The 23,316-nt window shown below is 45.5% G+C and overlaps 1 long non-coding RNA gene across 2 annotated transcripts in view; it reads right to left on the bottom strand.

Annotated features, from left to right (window-relative positions):
• LOC142301805 (uncharacterized) overlaps positions 1 to 23,316 on the bottom strand; it is a 657,358-nt gene that overhangs the window by 600,889 nt on the left and 33,153 nt on the right. The window lies entirely within an intron of this gene.

Raw genomic sequence — 23,316 nt, 5'->3', positions numbered from 1 at the left:
AGATGGACAGCAGCACAAGCCGCACAAAGCTCCTACCTATGTTCACTCCCCTAGTGTGCGAGGATTAGAGTTGAGCGCGGTTCGTGGTTCGAGGTTCTCCAGTTCGAGGTTCGAGTGATTTTGGGCCATGTTCTAGATCGAACTAGAACTCGAGCTTTTTTCAAAAGCTCGATAGTTCTAGAAACGTTCGAGAACGGTTCTAGCAGCAAAAAGCAGGGCTTTTTACAGCTACAGTGTGCAGGAGCCATCGCTGGCAGCCTGCCACAAGCTGGTAACCAAGATAAACATCGGGTATCCAAGCAAAGCGCTTTGGTTAGTAACCCGATGTTTATCCTAGTTACGTGCAGGAAGCCGACACTTCCCCGCTCAGCTCGCTCCGCCCCCTCCTGCCCGCGGCATGTACACATACATACATACACACACACACTCACACACACACACACACACACACACACACACACACACGCGGTCCCCACTCGGCTTACCTGCGGTCGGTCCGGAGGCAGCAGTCCTTGGCACTGGAAACTGTGGCTGCCGGCCCTTTAAGGGTGTGTTCTCCTTCATTGAGCATCATCTGTGGGCGGAGCTACCGCCCGGCGTCCTGCTCGGTCGCACAGATGAAGGAGTCACAGTGCCAGCCAGCGACCCCCAGCACATCGCTTCCCTCCGGCGCTGTGTGGGCCCCATCTGCACCGTGACCTGATCAGTATGTGGGACATCACTCCCTCCCCGCCCCTCCCTGTCCCCCCGTGCGTGTGTGGGCCCCGCAGAGCCGTGTGTGTGGCCCCCGGAGCCGCGTGTGTGGGCCCCACAGAGCCGTGTGTGTGGCCCCCGGAGCCGCGTGTGTGGGCCCCGCAGAGCCGTGTGTGTGACCCCCGGAGCCGCGTGTGTGGGCCCCGCAGAGCCGTGTGTGTGGCCCCCGGAGCCGCGTGTGTGGGACGCGCAGAGCCGTGTGTGTGGCCCCCGGAGCCGCGTGTGTGGGCCCCGCAGAGCCGTGTGTGTGGCCCCCGGAGCCGCGTGTGTGGGACGCGCAGAGCCGTGTGTGTGACCCCCGGAGCCGCGTGTGTGGGCCCCGCAGAGCAAGGTGTGTGTTTGTATGTATGTATATATGCAGCAGAGCAGTATGCGTGTCTATATGTATGTATATATGCAGCAGAGCAGTATGCGTGTCTATATGTATGTATATATGCAGCAGAGCAGTATGCGTGTCTGTATGTATGTATGTATATATGCAGCAGAGCAGTATGCGTGTCTATATGTATGTATATATGCAGCAGAGCAGTATGCGTGTCTATATGTATGTATATATGCAGCAGAGCAGTATGCATGTCTATATGTATGTATATATGCAGCAGAGCAGTATGCGTGTCTATATGTATGTATATATGCAGCAGAGCAATATGCGTGTCTGTATGTATGTATATATGCAGCAGAGCAGTATGCGTGTCTGTATGTATGTATGTATATATTCAGCAGAGCAGTATGCGTGTCTATATGTATGTATATATGCAGCAGAGCAGTATGCGTGTCTATATGTATGTATATATGCAGCAGAGCAATATGCGTGTCTATATGTATGTATATATGCAGCAGAGCAGTATGCGTGTCTATATGTATGTATATATGCAGCAGAGCAGTATGCGTGTCTATATGTATGTATATATGCAGCAGAGCAGTATGCGTGTCTATATGTATGTATATATGCAGCAGAGCAGTATGCGTGTCTATATGTATGTATATATGCAGCAGAGCAGTATGCGTGTCTATATGTATGTATATATGCAGCAGAGCCGTATGCGTGACTATATGTATGTATATATGCAGCAGAGCAGTATGCGTGTCTATATGTATGTATATATGCAGCAGAGCAGTATGCGTGTCTATATGTATGTATATATGCAGCAGAGCAGTATGCGTGACTATATGTATGTATATATGCAGCAGAGCAATATGCGTGTCTATATGTATGTATATATGCAGCAGAGCAGTATGCGTGTCTATATGTATGTATATATGCAGCAGAGCAGTATGCGTGTCTATATGTATGTATATATGCAGCAGAGCAGTATGCGTGTCTATATGTATGTATATATGCAGCAGAGCAGTATGCGTGTCTATATGTATGTATATATGCAGCAGAGCAGTATGCGTGTCTATATGTATGTATATATGCAGCAGAGCAGTATGCGTGTCTATATGTATGTATATATGCAGCAGAGCAGTATGCGTGTCTATATGTATGTATATATGCAGCAGAGCAGTATGCGTGTCTATATGTATGTATATATGCAGCAGAGCAGTATGCGTGACTATATGTATGTATATATGCAGCAGAGCAGTATGCGTGTCTATATGTATGTATATATGCAGCAGAGCAGTATGCGTGTCTATATGTATGTATATATGCAGCAGAGCAGTATGCGTGTCTATATGTATGCATGTATATATGCAGCAGAGCAGTATGCGTGTCTATATGTATGTATATATGCAGCAGAGCAGTATGCGTGACTATATGTATGTATATATGCAGCAGAGCAATATGCGTGTCTATATGTATGTATATATGCAGCAGAGCAGTATGCGTGTCTATATGTATGTATATATGCAGCAGAGCAGTATGCGTGTCTATATGTATGTATATATGCAGCAGAGCAGTATGCGTGTCTATATGTATGTATATATGCAGCAGAGCAATATGCGTGTCTATATGTATGTATATATGCAGCAGAGCAGTATGCGTGTCTATATGTATGTATATATGCAGCAGAGCAGTATGCGTGTCTATATGTATGTATATATGCAGCAGAGCAGTATGCGTGTCTATATGTATGTATATATGCAGCAGAGCAGTATGCGTGTCTATATGTATGTATATATGCAGCAGAGCAGTATGCGTGTCTATATGTATGTATATATGCAGCAGAGCCGTATGCGTGACTATATGTATGTATATATGCAGCAGAGCAGTATGCGTGTCTATATGTATGTATATATGCAGCAGAGCAGTATGCGTGTCTATATGTATGTATATATGCAGCAGAGCAGTATGCGTGACTATATGTATGTATATATGCAGCAGAGCAATATGCGTGTCTATATGTATGTATATATGCAGCAGAGCAGTATGCGTGTCTATATGTATGTATATATGCAGCAGAGCAGTATGCGTGTCTATATGTATGTATATATGCAGCAGAGCAGTATGCGTGTCTATATGTATGTATATATGCAGCAGAGCAGTATGCGTGTCTATATGTATGTATATATGCAGCAGAGCAGTATGCGTGTCTATATGTATGTATATATGCAGCAGAGCAGTATGCGTGTCTATATGTATGTATATATGCAGCAGAGCAGTATGCGTGTCTATATGTATGTATATATGCAGCAGAGCAGTATGCGTGTCTATATGTATGTATATATGCAGCAGAGCAGTATGCGTGACTATATGTATGTATATATGCAGCAGAGCAGTATGCGTGTCTATATGTATGTATATATGCAGCAGAGCAGTATGCGTGTCTATATGTATGTATATATGCAGCAGAGCAGTATGCGTGACTATATGTATGTATATATGCAGCAGAGCAATATGCGTGTCTATATGTATGTATATATGCAGCAGAGCAGTATGCGTGTCTATATGTATGTATATATGCAGCAGAGCAGTATGCGTGTCTATATGTATGTATATATGCAGCAGAGCAGTATGCGTGTCTATATGTATGTATATATGCAGCAGAGCAGTATGCGTGTCTATATGTATGTATATATGCAGCAGAGCAGTATGCGTGTCTATATGTATGTATATATGCAGCAGAGCAGTATGCGTGTCTATATGTATGTATATATGCAGCAGAGCAGTATGCGTGTCTATATGTATGTATATATGCAGCAGAGCAGTATGCGTGTCTATATGTATGTATATATGCAGCAGAGCAGTATGCGTGTCTATATGTATGTATATATGCAGCAGAGCAGTATGCGTGACTATATGTATGTATATATGCAGCAGAGCAGTATGCGTGTCTATATGTATGTATATATGCAGCAGAGCAGTATGCGTGTCTATATGTATGTATATATGCAGCAGAGCAGTATGCGTGTCTATATGTATGCATGTATATATGCAGCAGAGCAGTATGCGTGTCTATATGTATGTATATATGCAGCAGAGCAGTATGCGTGACTATATGTATGTATATATGCAGCAGAGCAATATGCGTGTCTATATGTATGTATATATGCAGCAGAGCAGTATGCGTGTCTATATGTATGTATATATGCAGCAGAGCAGTATGCGTGTCTATATGTATGTATATATGCAGCAGAGCAGTATGCGTGTCTATATGTATGTATATATGCAGCAGAGCAGTATGCGTGTCTATATGTATGTATATATGCAGCAGAGCAGTATGCGTGTCTATATGTATGTATATATGCAGCAGAGCAGTATGCGTGACTATATGTATGTATATATGCAGCAGAGCAATATGCGTGTCTGTCTGTATGTATGCATGTATGTATGCAGCAGAGCAGTATACGTGTCTGTATGTATGCATGTATGTATGCAGCAGAGCAGTATGCGTGTCTGTATGTATGCATGTATGTATGCAGCAGAGCAGTATGCGTGTATGTATGTATGCATGTATGTATGCAGCAGAGCAGTATGCGTGTCTGTATTTATATATATATATATATATGCAGCAGAGCAATATGCGTGTCTGTCTGTATGTATGCATGTATGTATGCAGCAGAGCAGTATACGTGTCTGTATGTATGCATGTATGTATGCAGCAGAGCAGTATGCGTGTCTGTATGTATGCATGTATGTATGCAGCAGAGCAGTATGCGTGTCTGTATGTATGTATGTATATATGTAGCAGAGTAGTATGCGTGTCTGTATGTATATATATATATATATGCAGCAGAGCAATATGCGTGTCTGTCTGTATGTATGCAGCAGAGCAGTATGCGTGTCTGTATGTATGTATGTATATATGTAGCAGAGTAGTATGCGTGTCTGTATGTATGTATATATATATATATGCAGCAGAGCAATATGCGTGTCTGTCTGTATGTATGCATGTATGTATGCAGCAGAGCAGTATGCGTGTCTGTATGTATGCAGCAGAGCAGTATGTGTGTATGTATGTATGCATGTATGTATGCAGCAGAGCAGTATGCGTGTCTGTCTGTCTGTATGTATGCAGCAGAGCAGTATGTGTGTGTCTGTCTATATGTATGTATGTAGCAGAGCAGTGTGTGTGTCTGTCTGTATGTATGTATGCAGCAGAGCAGTGTGTGTGTGTGTCTGTCTGTATGTATGCAGCAGAGCAGTGTGTGTGTGTGTGTCTGTATGTATGTATGCAGCAGAGCAGTATGTGTGTGTCTGTCTATATGTATGTATGTAGCAGAGCAGTGTGTGTGTCTGTCTGTATGTATGTATGCAGCAGAGCAGTGTGCGTGTCTGTCTGTATGTATGTATGCAGCAGAGCAGTGTGTGTGTGTGTGTCTGTATGTATGCAGCAGAGCAGTATGTGTGTGTCTGTCTGTATGTATGTATGTAGCAGAGCAGTGTGTGTGTCTGTCTATATGTATGTATGCAGCAGAGCAGTATGTGTGTGTCTGTCTGTATGTATGTATGTATGCAGCATAGCAGTGTGTGTCTCTGTATGTATGCATGTATGATGTGTATCTATGTATGTCAGTGTATATGACTGTATAGATTTGTCTGTTTATATGTATTTTTGTGAGTTTGTCTTTAAATATGTATATGTACGTGTATGTATCTGTGTATGTGTGTGTGTCTCCGTGTTTATGGGGCCCACTGGGACTCTTCCGCCCGGGGCCCACAAAAACCTGGAGCCGGCCCTGCCTGCGGTGATGAAGTCCCGCCATCCCGACCTCAGCGCTGTCACTGTCCTCCATGGCCGCCGCTTGTCACATCACCTCTCGCTTCCGACCCGAGACTGACTAGCGGTGACGTCACGGGCCTCTCGCGAGACTTGGTGTGAAGGCGGCGGTCATTGACCTCAGTGACAGGGGCTGTCAGTGTGCTGGAGATCAGCGCAGGTAATGTACCTCGCTGACAGCAGCACTTGTCATGCCCTGCAGTGACCTGGGCTGACCCATTGATGTTAGCTCAGGTCACTGCACTGCTCTCCCAGCCAATGGGGAACATCCTGCTCTTCATTGACTGGGACAGTGTGGATCGTCATGGCAACCCCTTGGATTACAGCAGACCTGGATTTGTTTTTCATTCTAATAAATTGGTTAAAGAGGGAATGTTTTGGGGAGTGTTTTTTCAAATAAAAATGTGTTTGTCGTCTATTTTTTTTTATTACTGACTGGGTTGGTGATGTCGGGTATCTGATAGACGCCTGACCTCACCAACCCCAGGGCTTGATGCCAGGTGACATTACACATCTGGTATTAACCCCATATATTACCCCGTTTGCCACCGCACCAGGGCGCGGGATGAGCTGGGGCGAAGCACCAGGATTGGCGCATCTAATGGATGCGCCACTTCTGGGGCGGCTGCGGCCTGCTATTTTTAGGCTGGGGAGAGTCCAATAACCATGGACCTCCCTAGTCTGAGAATATCAGGCCCCAGCTGTCTGCTTTACCTTGGCTGGTGAGCCATGCATACTGTAGCTCTACACCTACTGCACATGTTACTTTATGATTGACATCTTTTTCGTACCAGAGCTGTCTAAGCCTACTCTGACCCCATATTTGTCATTACTATATTGTCCTTGTACTGTATTATGACATTTGTATCATGTGTTTCATTTCTTGCTGTGTTGCAATTTTTTTGCTGCATCCCAATTGTACCTCTACATTGTTCGAGTTTATGTTATTGTTCTCTCACTCTTATGTGATACTGATTATTGTCATTTTTCATGATTACATGCAGATAAGTCCAATCTGACGAAGGCTCAGGCCGAAACGTCATTTGTAACTTGTTTTGGACAAAAACATATATGCTTATGAAAAAATTTTTTTTCTTAATACGGACCAATAAAGAGTGATTTTGCATTACTATCCGTTGTGACTTACTGACTTAGTCTGGGAGATTTAGAGTGCCGAGGTTACTCACTAATTTTATCTATTATTACCTCTGAGCATCTATATACCAGTGAGCAGAGCTTCCTCTACAGTAGTTCTCCTGATTAGGCATGCCCTTACCTCATGAGCAGGGCATTGCAGCTTTGGTAGCAACTATTACGACATGGACTCTGCTGCTGTGGACCCGGGGAGAGTGAGTGCAGATTCATTGCACCCACACTCCTCACATGAAGGGTCCGCACTCCTAGAAAATGGGGGATACGTTCCCTGAGTGTCTCCCCCCCATATTCTAGACGGTCCAGAGTCGTCGTGGGACCCCTTTATTTTTTTTCTTACAATAAATTGGTGAAAGAGGAAATGTTTTGGGGACTGTTTTTTCAAATAAATTTCTTTTGTCGATTTTTTTTTTTTGTTAGTACTGACAGTTTATGATGTTGGGTATCTAATAGATGCCATGACATCACAAACTGCTGGGCTTGATCTCAGGTGACTTTACAGCTAGTATCAACCCGATTTATTACCCCGTTTGCCACTGCACCAGGGCACGGGATGAGCTGGGGTGAAGCGCCAGGATTGGCGCATCTAGTGGATGCGCCACGTCTGGGGTGCCTGCGGCCTGCTATTTTTAGGCTGTGAAGGCCCAATAACTATGGACCTTCCCACCCTGAGAATACCAGACCACAGCTGTCCGCTTTACCTTGGCTGGTGATCCAATTTGGGGGAGACCCTACTTTTATTGTGTAATTATTAATATTTATAAAATAATTATAAAAAAGAGCCTGAGGGGACCTCCACATTGGATCCCCAACCACGGTAAAGCTGCCAGCTGTGGTTTTCAGGCTACAGCCGTCTGCTTTACCCTAGCTGGCTATCAAAAATGGGGGGACCCAATGTCATTTTTTTTTAACTATTTTTTAAATAGAAAAAATTAATGGGCTTCCCTGTATTTTGATTGCCAACCAAGGTATCGGCAGGCAGACTGGGGTGGCAACCCATAGCTGTCTGCTTTATCTGCGCTGAGAATCAAAAATACCGCGGAGCGCTACGTCATTTTTTTAAAGATTTATTTTTACAGCACTGTGATGTCCAGCAATCAAAATACAGGGAAGCCCATTTTATTTTTAGTTATTTAAATAAATAATTAAAAAAAATATATATGGGCTCCCGCTGCATTTTTTGTATTGCTAGGTAAGGGTAATCCAAGCAGCTACTGGCTGCTAACCCCCACTGCTTGATGTTACCTTCACTGGCAATGGAAAATCCAGGGAAGCATTTTTTATTTTTTTTGCCAAAAAACTACAAAAAAAAGGACGTGAGCTTCGCCATATTTTTGTATGCTAGCCAGGTATAGCAGGCAGGTGCTGGAAGAGTTGGATACAGCGCCAGAAGATGGCGCTTCTATGAAAATGCCATTTTCTGAGGCGGCTGCAGACTGCAATTCGCAGCAGTGGTGCCCAGAAATCTCAGGCCAACCTGTGCTGCGGATTCCAATCCCCAGCTGCCTAGTTGTACCTGGCTGGACACAAAAATGGGGCGAAGCCTACGTCATTTGTTTTCTAATTATTTCATGAAATTCATGAAATAATAAAAAAAGGGCTTCCCTTTATTTTTGGTTCCCAGCCGGGTACAAATAGGCAACTGGGGGTTGGGGGCAGCCGTACCTGCCTGCTGTACCTGGCTAGCATACAAAAATATGGCGAAGCCCACATAATTTTTTCAGGGGGCAAAAAACTTCTGCATACAGTCCTGGATGGAGTATGCTGAGCCTTGTAGTTCTGCAGCTGCTGTCTGTCTGTATGGAGAAGAGCAGACAGCATCTGCAGAATTACAAGGCTCAGCATACTCCATCCAGGACTGTATGCAGAATTTTTTTTCCCACCAAAAAAATGACGTGGGCTTCGCCATATTTTTGTATGCTAGCCAGGTACAGCAGGCAGCCACGGGCTGCCTCCAACCCCCAGTTGCCTATTTGTACCCGGCTGGGAACCAAAAATATAGGGAAGCCCGTTTTTTTTAATTATTTCACTTATTTCATGAAATAATTAAAAAACAAATGACGTGGGCTTCGCCCCATTTTTGTGTCCAGCCAGGTACAACTAGGCAGCTGGGGATTGGAATCCACAGCACAGGTTAGCCCGAGGTTTCTGGGCGCCTCTGCGGCGAATTTCAGTCCGCAGCTGTCCCAGAAAATGGCGCTCTCATAGAAGCGCCATCATCTGGAGCTGTATCCAACTCTTCCAACAGCCCTGGAGCCGGGTGGCTTGTTGGGTAATCATGAGTTAATACTGGCTTTGTTTTACTAGCCAGTATTAAGCCAGAGATTCTTAATGTCAGGCACGTTTGACCCGGCCATTAAGAATCTCCAATAAAGGGTTAAAAAAAAACACCACACAGAGAAAAAATACTTTAATAGAAATAAATACACAGACACATTAGAGACTCCATCTTTATTACCCCCTGTCAGCCCTCCACGATCCTGCTCTTCTGTCTTCTTTCTTTCTAGTGTAGTAGTAGTGACGATTGTAGTGAGGATGAGTTTACCCAGCTCATCACTTGGGGCTGGGGAACCTCATCCTCACTACAATCATCACTACAAACGGGAAGCAGCGTGCAGCGTGCAGATCAGTGCTGGCTGTCAGCGGTAACAGCGGTAAAGGCCCCGTCACACTAAGGCTAAGTTCACATTTCCGCTAAAATGTATCAGTCACAATCCGCTGCTCTTGTAAACAGCGGAATCCGTTTAGCGGATTCCGCTGCTCCCATAGACTTGTATGAGCAGCGGATTGTGACTGATGATGCTGCGTTGCACCCTCCGCCCGACTGATCAGTCGTGGAACGACTGACCGCCGGGCGGGAGGAACGCAGCATGTAACGTTTTTTGAGCAGCGAGATCCGTCGGATTTCGCTGCGCATGCTCTCTGGCTCCCTGCACACGTCACCAGCTTTGGTTGGTTACCCGATATTTACCCTGGTTACGGTGCAAGGAGCCAGCGCTAAGCGGTGTAGGCCCGTAACCAAGGTAAATATCGGGTAACCAAGGTAAACATCGGGTGCTTTGCTGTTACCCGATATTTAGGCTGGTTACGTGTGCAGGGAGGCCGACACTTCCCCGCTCGGCCCCGCCCCCTCCCGCACTCCGCACATGTATGTACACACACACACACACACACACACCTGTCCCCAGCCATGCAGACAAGCACTGCCACTGACACCCTCGTCTGGCCCCGCCCCCTGCTCGGCTCCGCCCCCTCCCGCACTTTGCATGTGCACACACATACATACATACATGCACATACATACATACATGCACATACACACACTCACTCACACATACACTCACCTGTCCCCAGCCATGCAGACCGCAGCACTTCTACTGACATCCTCAGCGCCTGGCCCCGCCCCCCGCTCGGCTCCGCCCCCTCCCGCACTTTGCATGTGCACACACATACATACATACATGCACATACACACACTCACTCACACATACACTCACCTGTCCCCAGCCATGCAGACCGCAGCACTTCTACTGACATCCTCAGCGTCTGGCCCCGCCCCCCGCTCGGCTCCGCCCCCTCCCGCACTTTGCATGTGCACACACATACATACATACATGCACATACACACACTCACTCACTCACAGATACACTCACCTGTCCCCAGCCATGCAGACCGCAGCACTTCCACTGACATCCTCAGCGCCTGGCCCCGCCCCCCGCTCGGCTCCGCCCCCTCCCGCATTCAGCATGTGTATACACACACACACTCACACACTCACACACACACACACTCACCTGTCCTGCAGTCACTGCGGCACTGACGTCCTCAGTGCCACGGCCCCGCTCGGCTCCTCCCCTCCCCCCCGAACTCCGCCCCCCCGCACAAAACGGAATCCGACAAAGAATTCTGTTCTTTGTCATCCGTTGTACAGCGTTGAACAGCGCATCAGTCACATGCGTCAAGCGACGCATGTGACTGATACAAATCAACGGAAATGTGAACTTAGCCTTAGCAACTTACCAGCGATCCCAGCAACGATAGGGATCGCTGGTAAGTTGCTAGGAGGTTGCTGGTGAGATGTCACACTAGCGACGCTCCAGCGATCCCACCAGCAACCTGACCTGGCAGGGATCGCTGGAGCGTGGCTACACGAGTTGCTGGTGAGCTCACCAGCAACCAGTGACCAGCCCCCAGCGCCGCGTGGAAGATGCTGCGCTTGGTAACTAAGGTAAATATCGGGTAACCAACCCGATATTTACCTTGGTTACCAGCGCACGCAGCTACACGTGCAGAGAGCAGGGAGCAGCGCACACTGAGCGCTGGCTCCCTGCTCTCCTAGTTACAGCACACATCGGGTTAATTACCCGATGTGTGCTGCAGCTAAATGTGCACAGAGCAGGGAGCAGCGCACACTACTTAGCGCTGGCTCCCTGCTCTCCTAGTTACAGCACACATCGGGTTAATTACCCGATATGTGCTGCAGCTACATGTGCACAGAGCAGGGAGCAGCGCACACCGCTTAGCGCTGGCTCCCTGCTCTCAGACGCTGACAGACGCGTTACCATAGCAACGGTGCTCTCGGAGCCGCGGTTAGCGGTGACGTCACCGCTAACTGCGTTGCTATGGCAACCTCCGTTAATGACCGGCTGTGTCAGCCGGTCCCTAACGGAACGGGGAGTCGACCGTGTGGTAGAGCATGTCGCCGGTACACGGCGATACACATATGTGCACCGTGTACCGGAGAGATGCACTCGCAGGTCCTACATGACTCGTCATAGTCATGTGACCAGTCTGTAGCCAATGAGATAATAGCCACGTGACTGGTCACATGGCTATTTTGACGTCACGATAGGTCCTGCATCACTGCTGCAGTGCCAGTCACCGGGAGGATTCAGCGATCATCGGATGGAATAGCGGCAGGAGACAGAGTGCAGAAGGGATCGCGGGGACCGGTAAGTGTTATGGCAATGTTTATTAACTGTTTGTGTACATTTATAATGCATTTTTATGTGTTTGTGATTGCCTCCCATTATAGCCTATTGGTTCGAGTTCGGTTCGTCGAACGTTCGACGAACCGAACTCGAACGGGACCCCCGTTCGGCGAACCGACCTCGAGCCGAACCGCGACTGGTTCGCTCATCTCTAGCGAGGATACGAACAACTGCCAGAAGGCAGTATAAGGAACGTTACCCTAGCGGCAACGTCCACCTACGAGTAGAATCACAAGCACAAACAAGGAGAAACAGGGGCAACGCAGTCATGGGTCACTCAAGGACCACTAAATCAATAGTCAGTATACCAACTTTTGCAAAAATATCAAAAATGTTTATTTAAATTTAGTGCATAGCAAAAGAAGTAATATTAAATACATATTATGGGAATCATAAACACTGATTAGGCTAAAGCAGTATCACAGATGAAACACGGGTCAACGGACCATATGGGGAGTGCAATTGTACTCATATCATCAAAAAGGGCTCCTCAGAGTTATTAGTAAAGAGGCCATAGTTACCCATTTATACACTTACAAGGATCATATGCAAAACAAGGGGCATTACAGCACATGTCCAGGGTGACGGGCATAGTAACATTCAGTTACCCATCACTCCGAGGGGCCAAAATCAATGCAGGGGAAAACCAGCCAGGGAGTAAGTAAGATTAGCTGAAAGCACTCTCATCAGGGCACTCACCCATAGGTGGCCGTGGAGACCGAGAAAAACGTGCCCCGACGCGCACGTTTCGCTGACTTCTTCGGGGGGCCGTGAAGTTAACTTGAGTGAGTGCCCTGATGGGAGTGCTTTCAGCTAATCTTACTTACTCCCTGGCTGGTTTTCCCCTGCATTGATTTTGGCCCCTCGGAGTGATGGGTAACTGAATGTTACTATGCCCGTCACCCTGGACATGTGCTGTAATGCCCCTTGTTTTGCATATGATCCTTGTAAGTGTATAAATGGGTAACTATGGCCTCTTTACTAATAACTCTGAGGAGCCCTTTTTGATGATATGAGTACAATTGCACTCCCCATATGGTCCGTTGACCCGTGTTTCATCTGTGATACTGCTTTAGCCTGATCAGTGTTTATGATTCCCATAATGTGTATTTAATATTACTTCTTTTGCTATGCACTAAATTTAAATAAACATTTTTGATATTTTTGCAAAAGTTGGTATACTGACTATTGATTTAGTGGTCCTTGAGTGACCCATGACTGCGTTGCCCCTGTTTCTCCTTGTTTGTGCTTATGTATATTGGGTGCAGTCCTATTAATATGGTAAAAGTGGTCATACATCTTGTCCTTCTCTGTTTGATTTATGAGTAGAATCACAAGGCCCAGCCAGACCATGTGCCTCAGGCACCTGCCTATGTCCGCTCCACTAAGATGTAAGGATACGGACCGCAGCCGAAGCTGAAAGGTACAAGAACGCTACCCTGCCGGTAGCGCTCACCTAGCATAGACAGAGAGATGCCTAGAGGGACGTGCACAGAGCGTCTACTCTCATGCATGAACCAAGAGGACTGAGCGCCGGGTGGCGTGCGTCAGGGTCTTATATAGACTCTGTGCCTCATCCAAGATGGAGGACACCAGAGCCAATCCGCTGCCAGAACGACAGCAATGACGTCACACTGGCCTATCACCGAGCAAAGCGTCACAAGCACATGACCAGCGACCAATCGGCATAGAAGGTGTCAGAGACATGTGACCACGTGTCACAAGCACATGACCAGCGGCCAATCAGCTTAGAAGGTGTCAGAGACAAGTGACCTCGTGTCAGCGATGATGTCACCCGCACATGTGCAATGGCTCCAAGATAGAACTTAGTCTCCAGCGCTTGCACATGTGCAAGAAATCCGAACATAGTCTCCAGTACCACTGCAACCGTAACAAAGGGGTTCTAATGGAATCCAAAGAACCTTTGCCTCAGCTGGTGGTAAATATCTCTTCTATATCTTTGACTACAACACAGAATAACCTGTTGGCCAAAGGATTATCCTTTTGTCCAACTAATAAATGTTGATTGGTTTAATGTCGATAATGATTTGTTTTTTCTGTATAGAAGGGTTAAATTGGCTGGTCATTATCTCTTAGAGCAGCTATTTTTTTGGATCGCATATTGTGTAGATTTGCAGTGAATGTTCCATAGAATGTTCCATTCTATATTAGGTATACCAGTGATTTTCTTAGAAAATTGGAAGGACTATAGGTGAATGAGTATACTATCCTTGCATCATTTGATGTTGTTTCCCTATATACATCAATTAATCATGATAGAGGGTTAGGTGCTGTTGATGTGATGCTTGCCGACTCCGACATGGCCCCAAGGAGTACACGTTTTGTCCTGGCACTGCTGGAATTCATCCTGAGGAGGAATTTTTTTCTCTTTGGTGATGAGTTTTTTCTGCAGCGCTGGGGGACAGACATGGGGTCCAATGTGGCCTCTACATATGCTAACATCTATACGGCTGTCTTCGAGGACAAGTACGTGTACTCCTCCCCTTTTTGGGACCCTGTCGGGGGATGGTTGCGTTACATCGATGACATCTTCCTCCTCTGGCGGAGGACCAGTGAGGACTTTTTGGAATTTAGAGATTACCTCAATGAGGTTTTTCAGGAATTGAAGTTTACCTTGGCATGGTCAAGAGAAAAAATTCAGTTTCTTAACACTGTAGTCAATAAAACAAATTCGGTCCTTCAAACAGATATTTTCACGAAGGAAACTGATAGGAATAGTATCTTAAAGTTTAACAGTTGACCCCCCTAGAAAAATGATTAATTCCCTACCTTGGAGCCAATTGTTGAGGGTTAGGAGAGTGGTTTCTTCAGAAGAGATTGTTGATGTACGTCTAAAGGAAATGTGTAACAAGTTTTTGCAATGAGGTTATCCACAACAAACCTTGAATATGTATAAATCTAGGGCTCTAGACACACGGCACACTAGTTTACTCAATAATGTCAGTAACTGTGAGAATAATGATAGGTGTTGTGAATGTCAGTTATGCTTTGCCTGCTGTGAGGCTCCCTCTTGTGGTCAGGAATGGTTTGGTCAGAGACCCGATGTGTTGAGCTATGGGCGTTTCCATTGCTAACTCTCTGTCTATTTAAACCCTGATCTGATAGCAGGCTATGCCGGATGTCAGTTGTTCTTTGTTCACCAGCCTGCTTCATCCTGCTCCAGACCACATCTACCTCAGATAAGTGCTTTGCTCTTTATTTGTGGCTTTATTTTTGCTCTTATCTGAGTTTGTCATTTGCTGTGGTTGTTTTCAGTTTATTTGCATGCAGGGATCTTCCCTCTCAGTTGCTTAGCTGGGTAGCTCCCTGCAGCTATGTTTGGAGTATTGCTCCTATAAGTCCATGTGTTTGTTGATTCTTGAAATTGTAATGATTCCTGCTTTCTGTTCATTGGTATGACAAGAGCACCTGGTATAGGACGGAGTTCAGATCTAGTGATCTGAGGGCTTTTTTGTACTATCAGGTATTTGGACTTTTGCAGGGTTTTTCTCTGGCCACCATCAGCCCCTTTCCTATCCTGCCCTATTTAGTCAGTAGGGCCTCACCTTTTGCTAATCCTATCATCTATCTGTGTATTGTGTTTTCCTATATCACCACAGTCTTTGAATGTGGGGGGCTTGCTATTCTTTATCTATTTTCTGAGGCAGAGAGTTATTCATCTTTCCTTCCTTTAGGATAGCTAGTTCTCCGGCTGGGTTCGCGGTGCACAGGATGTTAGTTCACCCCTCGGCTACTTCTAGTATTGTAGTTAGTAAGGGAATGGCGGCCAGATTAGTTGCCAATGCTCTTGTCACCTTGTCACCTTTACCAATGATTTATGGTGGTCTTCCATGGTTCCGGATCATAACAGATAAGATTCCGTTTGTTTCCTCTTATAATTATCTCAGTGGGCAATTTGCGGGGATTGTGAGGAAATATTGGCCGTTATTAACCAAGGGACATCCAACAGTTGAAGGATTTCAGTCTCCTCCTTTGTTATCCTATCGACGTGGGACCAATTTTAAGGACACGTTAGTAAGATCGGATGTGGGTTCTCTGAAGAATGATCTACAACTAACATTGAGCAGCCCAGGGATGGGAAATTTCCCATGCTTGGGGTGTGCATGTTGTAATAACATGTTGAAGGGCTCCACGTTCTCTCACCCACGGACTGACAAAGTTTACCGCATTGATGGGAGATACACGTGCACCAGTTCTTTTGTGGTGTATGTGATCTCCTGTCCTTGCGGTTTGCTGTACGTGGGTGAGACAACTATGGAGGTCCGAGCGAGAATTGGGAAACATAAGAGTGCAATCAGAACAGGATTGATTGAGTTACCTGTTCCCAGACATTTCAAAGAGAAGGGACATTCTGTGAACTGTAACAGTGTGTCCCTCCCCCACCTTTGCTCATGGTGTAAGGCTATGTGCGCACGTTGCGTAAATACATGCAGTTACGCTGCGCTTTGTAGCGCAGCGTAACTGCATGCATCCTGCGTCCCCTGCACAGTCTATGGAGATTGTGCAGGGGCCGTGCGCACGTAGCGTCTTAGAGCGCAGCGCTTCGGCTGCTGCCCGAAGCGCTGCGTTCTAAGAAGTGACATGTCACTACTTCCTTGCGCTTTGCCGGCAGCTCCTGCTCTGTCTATGGCAGGAACTGCAGGCAGGGCGCATGGAATCAGCTTCTTTTTTTTTTCTCTACGGACATTTTCTGCAGCGATTTGAAGCGCACGTGTGCTCTTCAGATCGCTGCAGAAATCTCTGCAGGGCTAGTACGCAACGTGCGCACATAGCCTAATAGTCTGTCTCTCCTTGACTGTTCTGTATGTACTACTGGTGGGGGATTGTTTGTTCTTCTCAGCATGGGACTTCTCCAATCCACAACTTGGTAAACAAGAAAGAACCAGTCCATTCATGTATCAAGTGTCCAGGCGGAGTTGGACTCTTCTGCCCACCTAAGGGGCTGATCCCAGGGGAGAAGAACAATGAGACCCATGTTAGTTCAGTTAGTTTGATCTCGGCTGGAGAAGGACTAGGATCTATAGCTGAGGCTGGATCCTAGGGCCTGGGTATGGACTATTACAGACTGGAGATCAGTGGCCATGTGGGATTGTGTTTTGTTGTTCACCCTGTTGGACTCAAGGAACTCATATAAGGACCATTGCCATATTTTCCCAGGCGTTGGAATACTGGGAGACGCCCCTGGATCTTTTGTTTTGTTGTGGACTCCTTGCAGATTTTAAGGATCTATATTTATGTTTGGTGCTTTATCTTTGTGGTTCCAATAAAGCCCTTTGGATTGTTCCTTGGCTTGGCGTCTCTTACTGCTCTGCCGCATACCCCATCACAAACTGGTTGGCAGCGGCGGGATCAGAGCAGAAAAAATGGAGGACAACGGCCCATTAACATCTGGAATCATCTCAGAGTACAAGGACTGGACTGTGGGGAGCCTACAAACAAAGGCCCATGAATTAGGAGTCGGCTACAAAAGACTCTCTAAAGGAGCAACTAATTGAGGCATTGGAAAACGCTTGCCTGCAAGATGAACCGAGAAAGGATTTCCACAGCATGGGGAGGAAAGACGGGAGCTGGAGGTCAATTCCTAAAAAAGTCAATGGGTTGTGTGGTATGAGGAGATGGCACTGCTTGGAGATGAGGCCACCATAGAAGATAAGAGGGAGGCCATTCACAGAGCTCAAGAGAGGGCAGCATTGCTGGAGAAGAGGCTTGCTGTGGAAGCAGCTAGAGGCTCCAGACAGACTGTAACCACAGCACCAACTATGAGGGAATTCTCCAGAGTGTCCCGCAAGGACTTTAAGCCATTTAATTAAGCTGCAGGCGACATTGAGAGCTTCTTCCAGGGCTTTGAACATCAGTGCCGATTAACGGAAGTCCCAGAAAGAGAGAGAGTCAGACACCTGGTGGGCCTCTTGGAGAGTGGAGTCCTTGGCCTGGCGTCCCTTTCTGCTCTGCCGCATACCCCGTCACATGAACCAACTACGTTTTCGTGTTATTGATAGTGTTCCTGTTCTAAGGAGGGGAGGTGATAGGATTAGGCTACTTAAGAAGAAAGAGTTGAGATGGATCTTCCAATTAGATAGTTTTTCCCTATGGGTTTAAATATAGAATATGAACAGGGCCTTCTTCTCACCGACTAGGATTCCTGGCATTTCCGTGTACTTTTTTGATTATGACTTATGGATGTTTTTAATTGTTGATCTTTGCCCCCACAGTACTGCACAAGCATGGAGATAGAGGGTGGTAGCATGGTATGTACGGTCTATGTCCCCCTCCTCTTTCCCCATGTTTTTCTTGGTCTTTTATAGGAAGTTTTTTTTAAAAAATGTGGTGTGATCTGATGCTATATGGAAACGTGGAATATATAGAATATCCCTTTTTATCATCTATGTAGGTTTATGGATATCAGATTACAATATAATGTCATATGGATGCGTGGATGATATATGTGCAGTATATCAATATAAATTTGAGGTAATATCTATATTTATTTTCCTCTCTAACCACGACTATGGTACGGTCTTTTGTACATTATTGTAGACATTTGAGGGTATATTCAATTTCCTCTCTCTCCACGATTAGATTAAAATAACATAATAATATAAAATAGATTGCTGGAGTGATGTGACAATATCGTTTTTTGGAAACAGTTTTCTACTGTTTTTAATTAATGTATATTATGATATGTGATTACATTATGCATCTTCTCTTTAACCACGACTATTGTGGTATTATTGATTCATGGGTAGGTTTTTTTTAGTGATGTATAACATGTGTATATTGTGATATAGGAACATATTATGTATTTGAGTATTGTTATGTATATCGATATCCTGTGGGTAGGATCTGTTTATACATTATTGGTATGACGGAGCTGGGGTACATGTGCGATTTAAACAGTAACGATATATCCGATGAATATGGAGTTTGATATGAGGTCAGGAAGTTGGTATTTTGCAGGGTTTTTCTCTGGTCACCATCAGTCCCCTTTCCTGTCCTTTCCTATTTTAGTCAGCGGGGGCCTCACCTTTTGCTAATCCTGTCATCTACCTGTGTATTGTGTTTTTCCTATATCACCGCAGTCTTTGAATGTGGGGGGCTTGCTATTCTTGTCTATTTCCTGAGGCAGTTATTCATCTTTCCTACCTTTAGGATAGTTAGTTCTCCGGCTGGGTTCGCGGTGCACAGGATATTAGTTCACCCCTCGGCTACTTCTTGTTGTGATGGTTAGTAAGGGGATGGCGGCCAGATGAGTTGCCAATGCCCTTGCCACCTTTTGCCAATGATTTATGGTGGTCTTCCATGGTTCCGGATCATAACACCTTTGCTTATCATCAACTTGGATTCCTCCTGTCATATCTATCATAATTATTGTTGATGCCTCCATTAATTTTTTGGAGAAGACAGATACGAAATACAGATTTTGTATCTCCACCTGCTGTTCCACTTTGCTGACCATTTCACCTTTTTCATTCTACAGGACTCCAATGGTCTCCTTCACTTTTCTTTTGCTTTTCACATACCCCTAAAATCCTTTTACCTTACCCCTAAAATCCTTTTACCTTACTCTTGGCCTCTTTTGCAAGCCTCAATTCATGTTTGGCCTTAGCTCCTTTTGTTGCTTATCTTGCAGAGTGTGCAAACTGCCATGTATTCTTCCCTAGTTATAATCCCCATCTTGTATTTTTACTTTTTGGGTTTTTTTTAGCAGGTGATTTATCTTTTTGAGTCATCCATGTTGGTTTCTTTAGGTCCTTCCAATTTTTCTTTCTTTTACATATTGTTAATTCTCGTGCTTTAAGGATTTCCTTATGGAAGATTTCCCATGTTTCATGTGCAATTTTGTGCTTAAGAATTATAATTATTGAATCGAAATTTGCTATAAGGCTTGCATTAATCACATACTACCGGAGGCATAATTGGACTAATACGGGTGGTAACCATCAGCCGAGGCTCCATCCAAGCTTTCACTTTAAGTTTTAATTTTTTCATTTACCATTATGATAATATTCATAAGTGTTTTATACCATATTTATGACATATAGATTTTATTGTGGCCCTTAGGAGTGTAGATGGTATGGTACCTAGTTGTGATAAGTTAAATATTTGTGTAATTACCATTGTTATTCTACAACTTTTATTTACTTTTTAATAATTGTTTGATCTATTAAAATACTTCTGTCTAGTGCAGATTTTAATTTTATTAATTTATTTTCAATTTTTGAATTGGAGCAAATAGAAGGTATTTGCCAAAAATTTAGCCTCAGCAAAAGCATAGGGGTAATAGCACTTTGACATACCATCTCTCTTCATTTTATATTCAGTGGGTACGGAAGGAATTCAGACCCCTTTAAATTTTTCACTTTTTGTTTCATTGCAGCCATGGTAAATTAAAAAAAAGTTCATTTTTTTCTCATTAATGTACATTCTGCACCCCATCTTGACAGAAAAAAGCAGGAACGTAGAAATTTTTGCAAATTTATTAAACAAGAAACACTGAAATATCACATGGTCATAAGTCTTCAGACCCTTTGCTCAAACACTCATATTTAAGTCACATGCTGTCCATTTCCTTGTGATCCTCCTTGAGATGGTTCTACTCCTTCATTAGAGACCAGCTGTGTTTAATTAAACTGATAATATTGATTTGGGAATGCACACACCTGTCTATATAAGACCTCACTGCTCACAGTGCATGTCAGACCAAATGAGAATCATCAGGTCAAAGAAACTGCCCAAGCAGTTCAGAGACAGAATTGTGGCAAGGTACAGATCTGGCCAAAGTTACAAAAGAATTTCTGCAGTACTCAAAGTTCCTAAGAGCACAGTGGCCTCCATAATGCTAAAATGGAAGAAATTTGGGACCACCAGAACTATTCCTAGACCTGGCTGTGAAGCAAAACTGAGTAATCGTGGGAGAAGATCCTTGGTGAGAAAGGTAAAGAAGAACCCCAAGATCACTATGGCTGTGCTCCAGAGATGCAGTAGGGAGATGGTAGAAAAATCCACAAAGTCAACTATTACTGCAACCCTCCACCAGTCATGCCTTTATGACAGAGTGGTCCCGATGGAAGCCTCTCCACAGTGCAAGACATATGAAAGCCCGCCTAGAGTTTGCAACAAAAACACATGAGGGACTCCCAGACTATCAGGAATAAGATTCTCTGGTGTGATGAGATGAAGATTAAACTACTTGGTGATAATTCCAAGTGTTATGTGTGGAGAAAACCAGGCACTGATCATCATCTGCCCAATACAATCCCAAACAGTGAAGCATCCCAAATGGTGGCAGCATCATGCTATGGGGGTGTTTTTCAGCTGCAGGGACAGGACGACTGGTTGCAATTGAAGGAAATATGAATGCGCCACAGTACAGACATATTGTTACGGTTGCTGTGGCACTGGAGTCTATGTCCAGATTTCTTGCTACTGCACATGTGCGAGCACTGGAGACTATGTCCAGATTTCTTGCTACTGCACATGTGCAAGCGCTGGAGACTAAGTCCTATCTTGGAGCCATTGCACATGTGCGGGTGACATCATCGCTGACATGAGGTCACATGTCTCTGACACCTTCTATGCCGATTGGCCGCTGGTCATGTGCTTGTGACACGTGGTCACATGTCTCTGACACCTTCTATGCTGATTGGTCGCTGGTCATGTGCTTGTGATGCTTTGCTCCATGATAGGCCAGCGTGACGTCATTCCTGTCGTTCTGGCAGCGGATTGGCTCTGGTGTCCTCCATCTTGGATGAGGCACAGAGTCTATATAAGACCCTGACGCACGCCGCACGGCGCTCAGTCCTCTTGGTTCATGCATGAGAGTAGACGCTCTGTGCACGTTCCTCTAGGCATCTCTCTGTCTATGCTAGGTGAGCGCTACCGGCAGTGTAGCGTTCTTATACCTTACAGCTTCGGCTGCAGTCCGTATCCTTACCTCTTAGGGGAGCGGACATAGGCAGGTGCCTGAGGCACATGGTCCGGCTGGGCCTTGTGATTCTACTCGTAGGTGGACGTTGCCGCTAGGGTAACGTTCCTTATACTGCGTCTGGCAGTTGTTCGTATCCTCGCACACTAGGGGAGCGAACAGAGGTAGGAGCTTTGTACGGCTTATGCTGCTGTCCATCTCTTTTGCACCACTAGAAGAGCGGACCTAGGCAGGTGCCATATCTAGTGGTTCGTGTCCTCGCACACTAGTGGAGCGAACGCAGGTAGGAGCTTTGTGCGGCTTACGCTGCTGTCCGTCTCCTGGCACCACTAGAGGAACGGACCTAGGTAGGTGCCATTTCACACTCACTGCCTTTGTCTCTGTGATTATTAACAGAGACCATTCCACACACCCTCCAAGTAAGGGAGGAATTGCCTTATTTACTAATTATATTCCTCTGTGAGTTTAACAGAGGTATTGCACTCTGCCATAGTCTGCAGCAGAGTCTTTGCACGGTGGACCCTGACTGTCTGATACTCCTTTAGGTTTTCTTAACAGACATCCCCCCGTAACATTAGGACTGAGCCAAGGGTCTGGCAGTTATGGCAGAATATCAGCAGTTACACCGTTACATACAAGTACTTGAGTCACGGCTCAAGAGTATAGAGGATAAACCTCAGACCATGGTGACATCTGCATATGATCCTCGACTTGCTCTGCCAAACAGATATTCTGGCGATGCCAGATCATGTCGTAGTTTCATTAGTCAGTGTCAGATACACCTAGAGGTCAACTCTTCTCGCTTCTCTACAGAGAGGTCCAGAGTAGGCTTTATCATCTCCTTACTTCAGGACAAAGCCTTAGAATGGGCGACTCCCCTATGGGAGCGCTCTGATGTTACTCTGAGACATCAAGACTTTCTTGATGCTCTTAAGGCGGTATTCATGGGTCTGCAGGTTACCCATGATGCGGCGCTGAGACTGTTAGATCTATCTCAGGGTTCGTTATCCACTAGTTGTTATACCATTGCTTTTAGAACTCTGGTGGTAGAACTAGATTGGCCAGAGAAGGTGTTGATTCCTATCTTCTGGAGAGGGTTGGCAGGCTATGTCAAGGATGCTTTTGCCACTCTGACTCATTCTCTGAGAATACATGGCCTATTATGGCTTTTGTGGATTCCGGAGCTGACGGGACTTTTGTGTCCTCAGGATTTGTAAAGAGACACAATATTCCCTCTATCATGTTAGAGGCGCCTATTCCTGTCCGTGTTGTTAATGGAACTATGTTGTCTGACTCCATTACATTGAGGAC

This window comes from Anomaloglossus baeobatrachus, chromosome 4 (assembly GCF_048569485.1).
Source record: "Anomaloglossus baeobatrachus isolate aAnoBae1 chromosome 4, aAnoBae1.hap1, whole genome shotgun sequence".
Lineage (NCBI taxonomy): Eukaryota > Metazoa > Chordata > Amphibia > Anura > Aromobatidae > Anomaloglossus > Anomaloglossus baeobatrachus.
The sequence above is the reverse complement of the archived record's forward strand: the minus strand, read 5'-3'. Positions and strand labels throughout refer to the sequence as shown.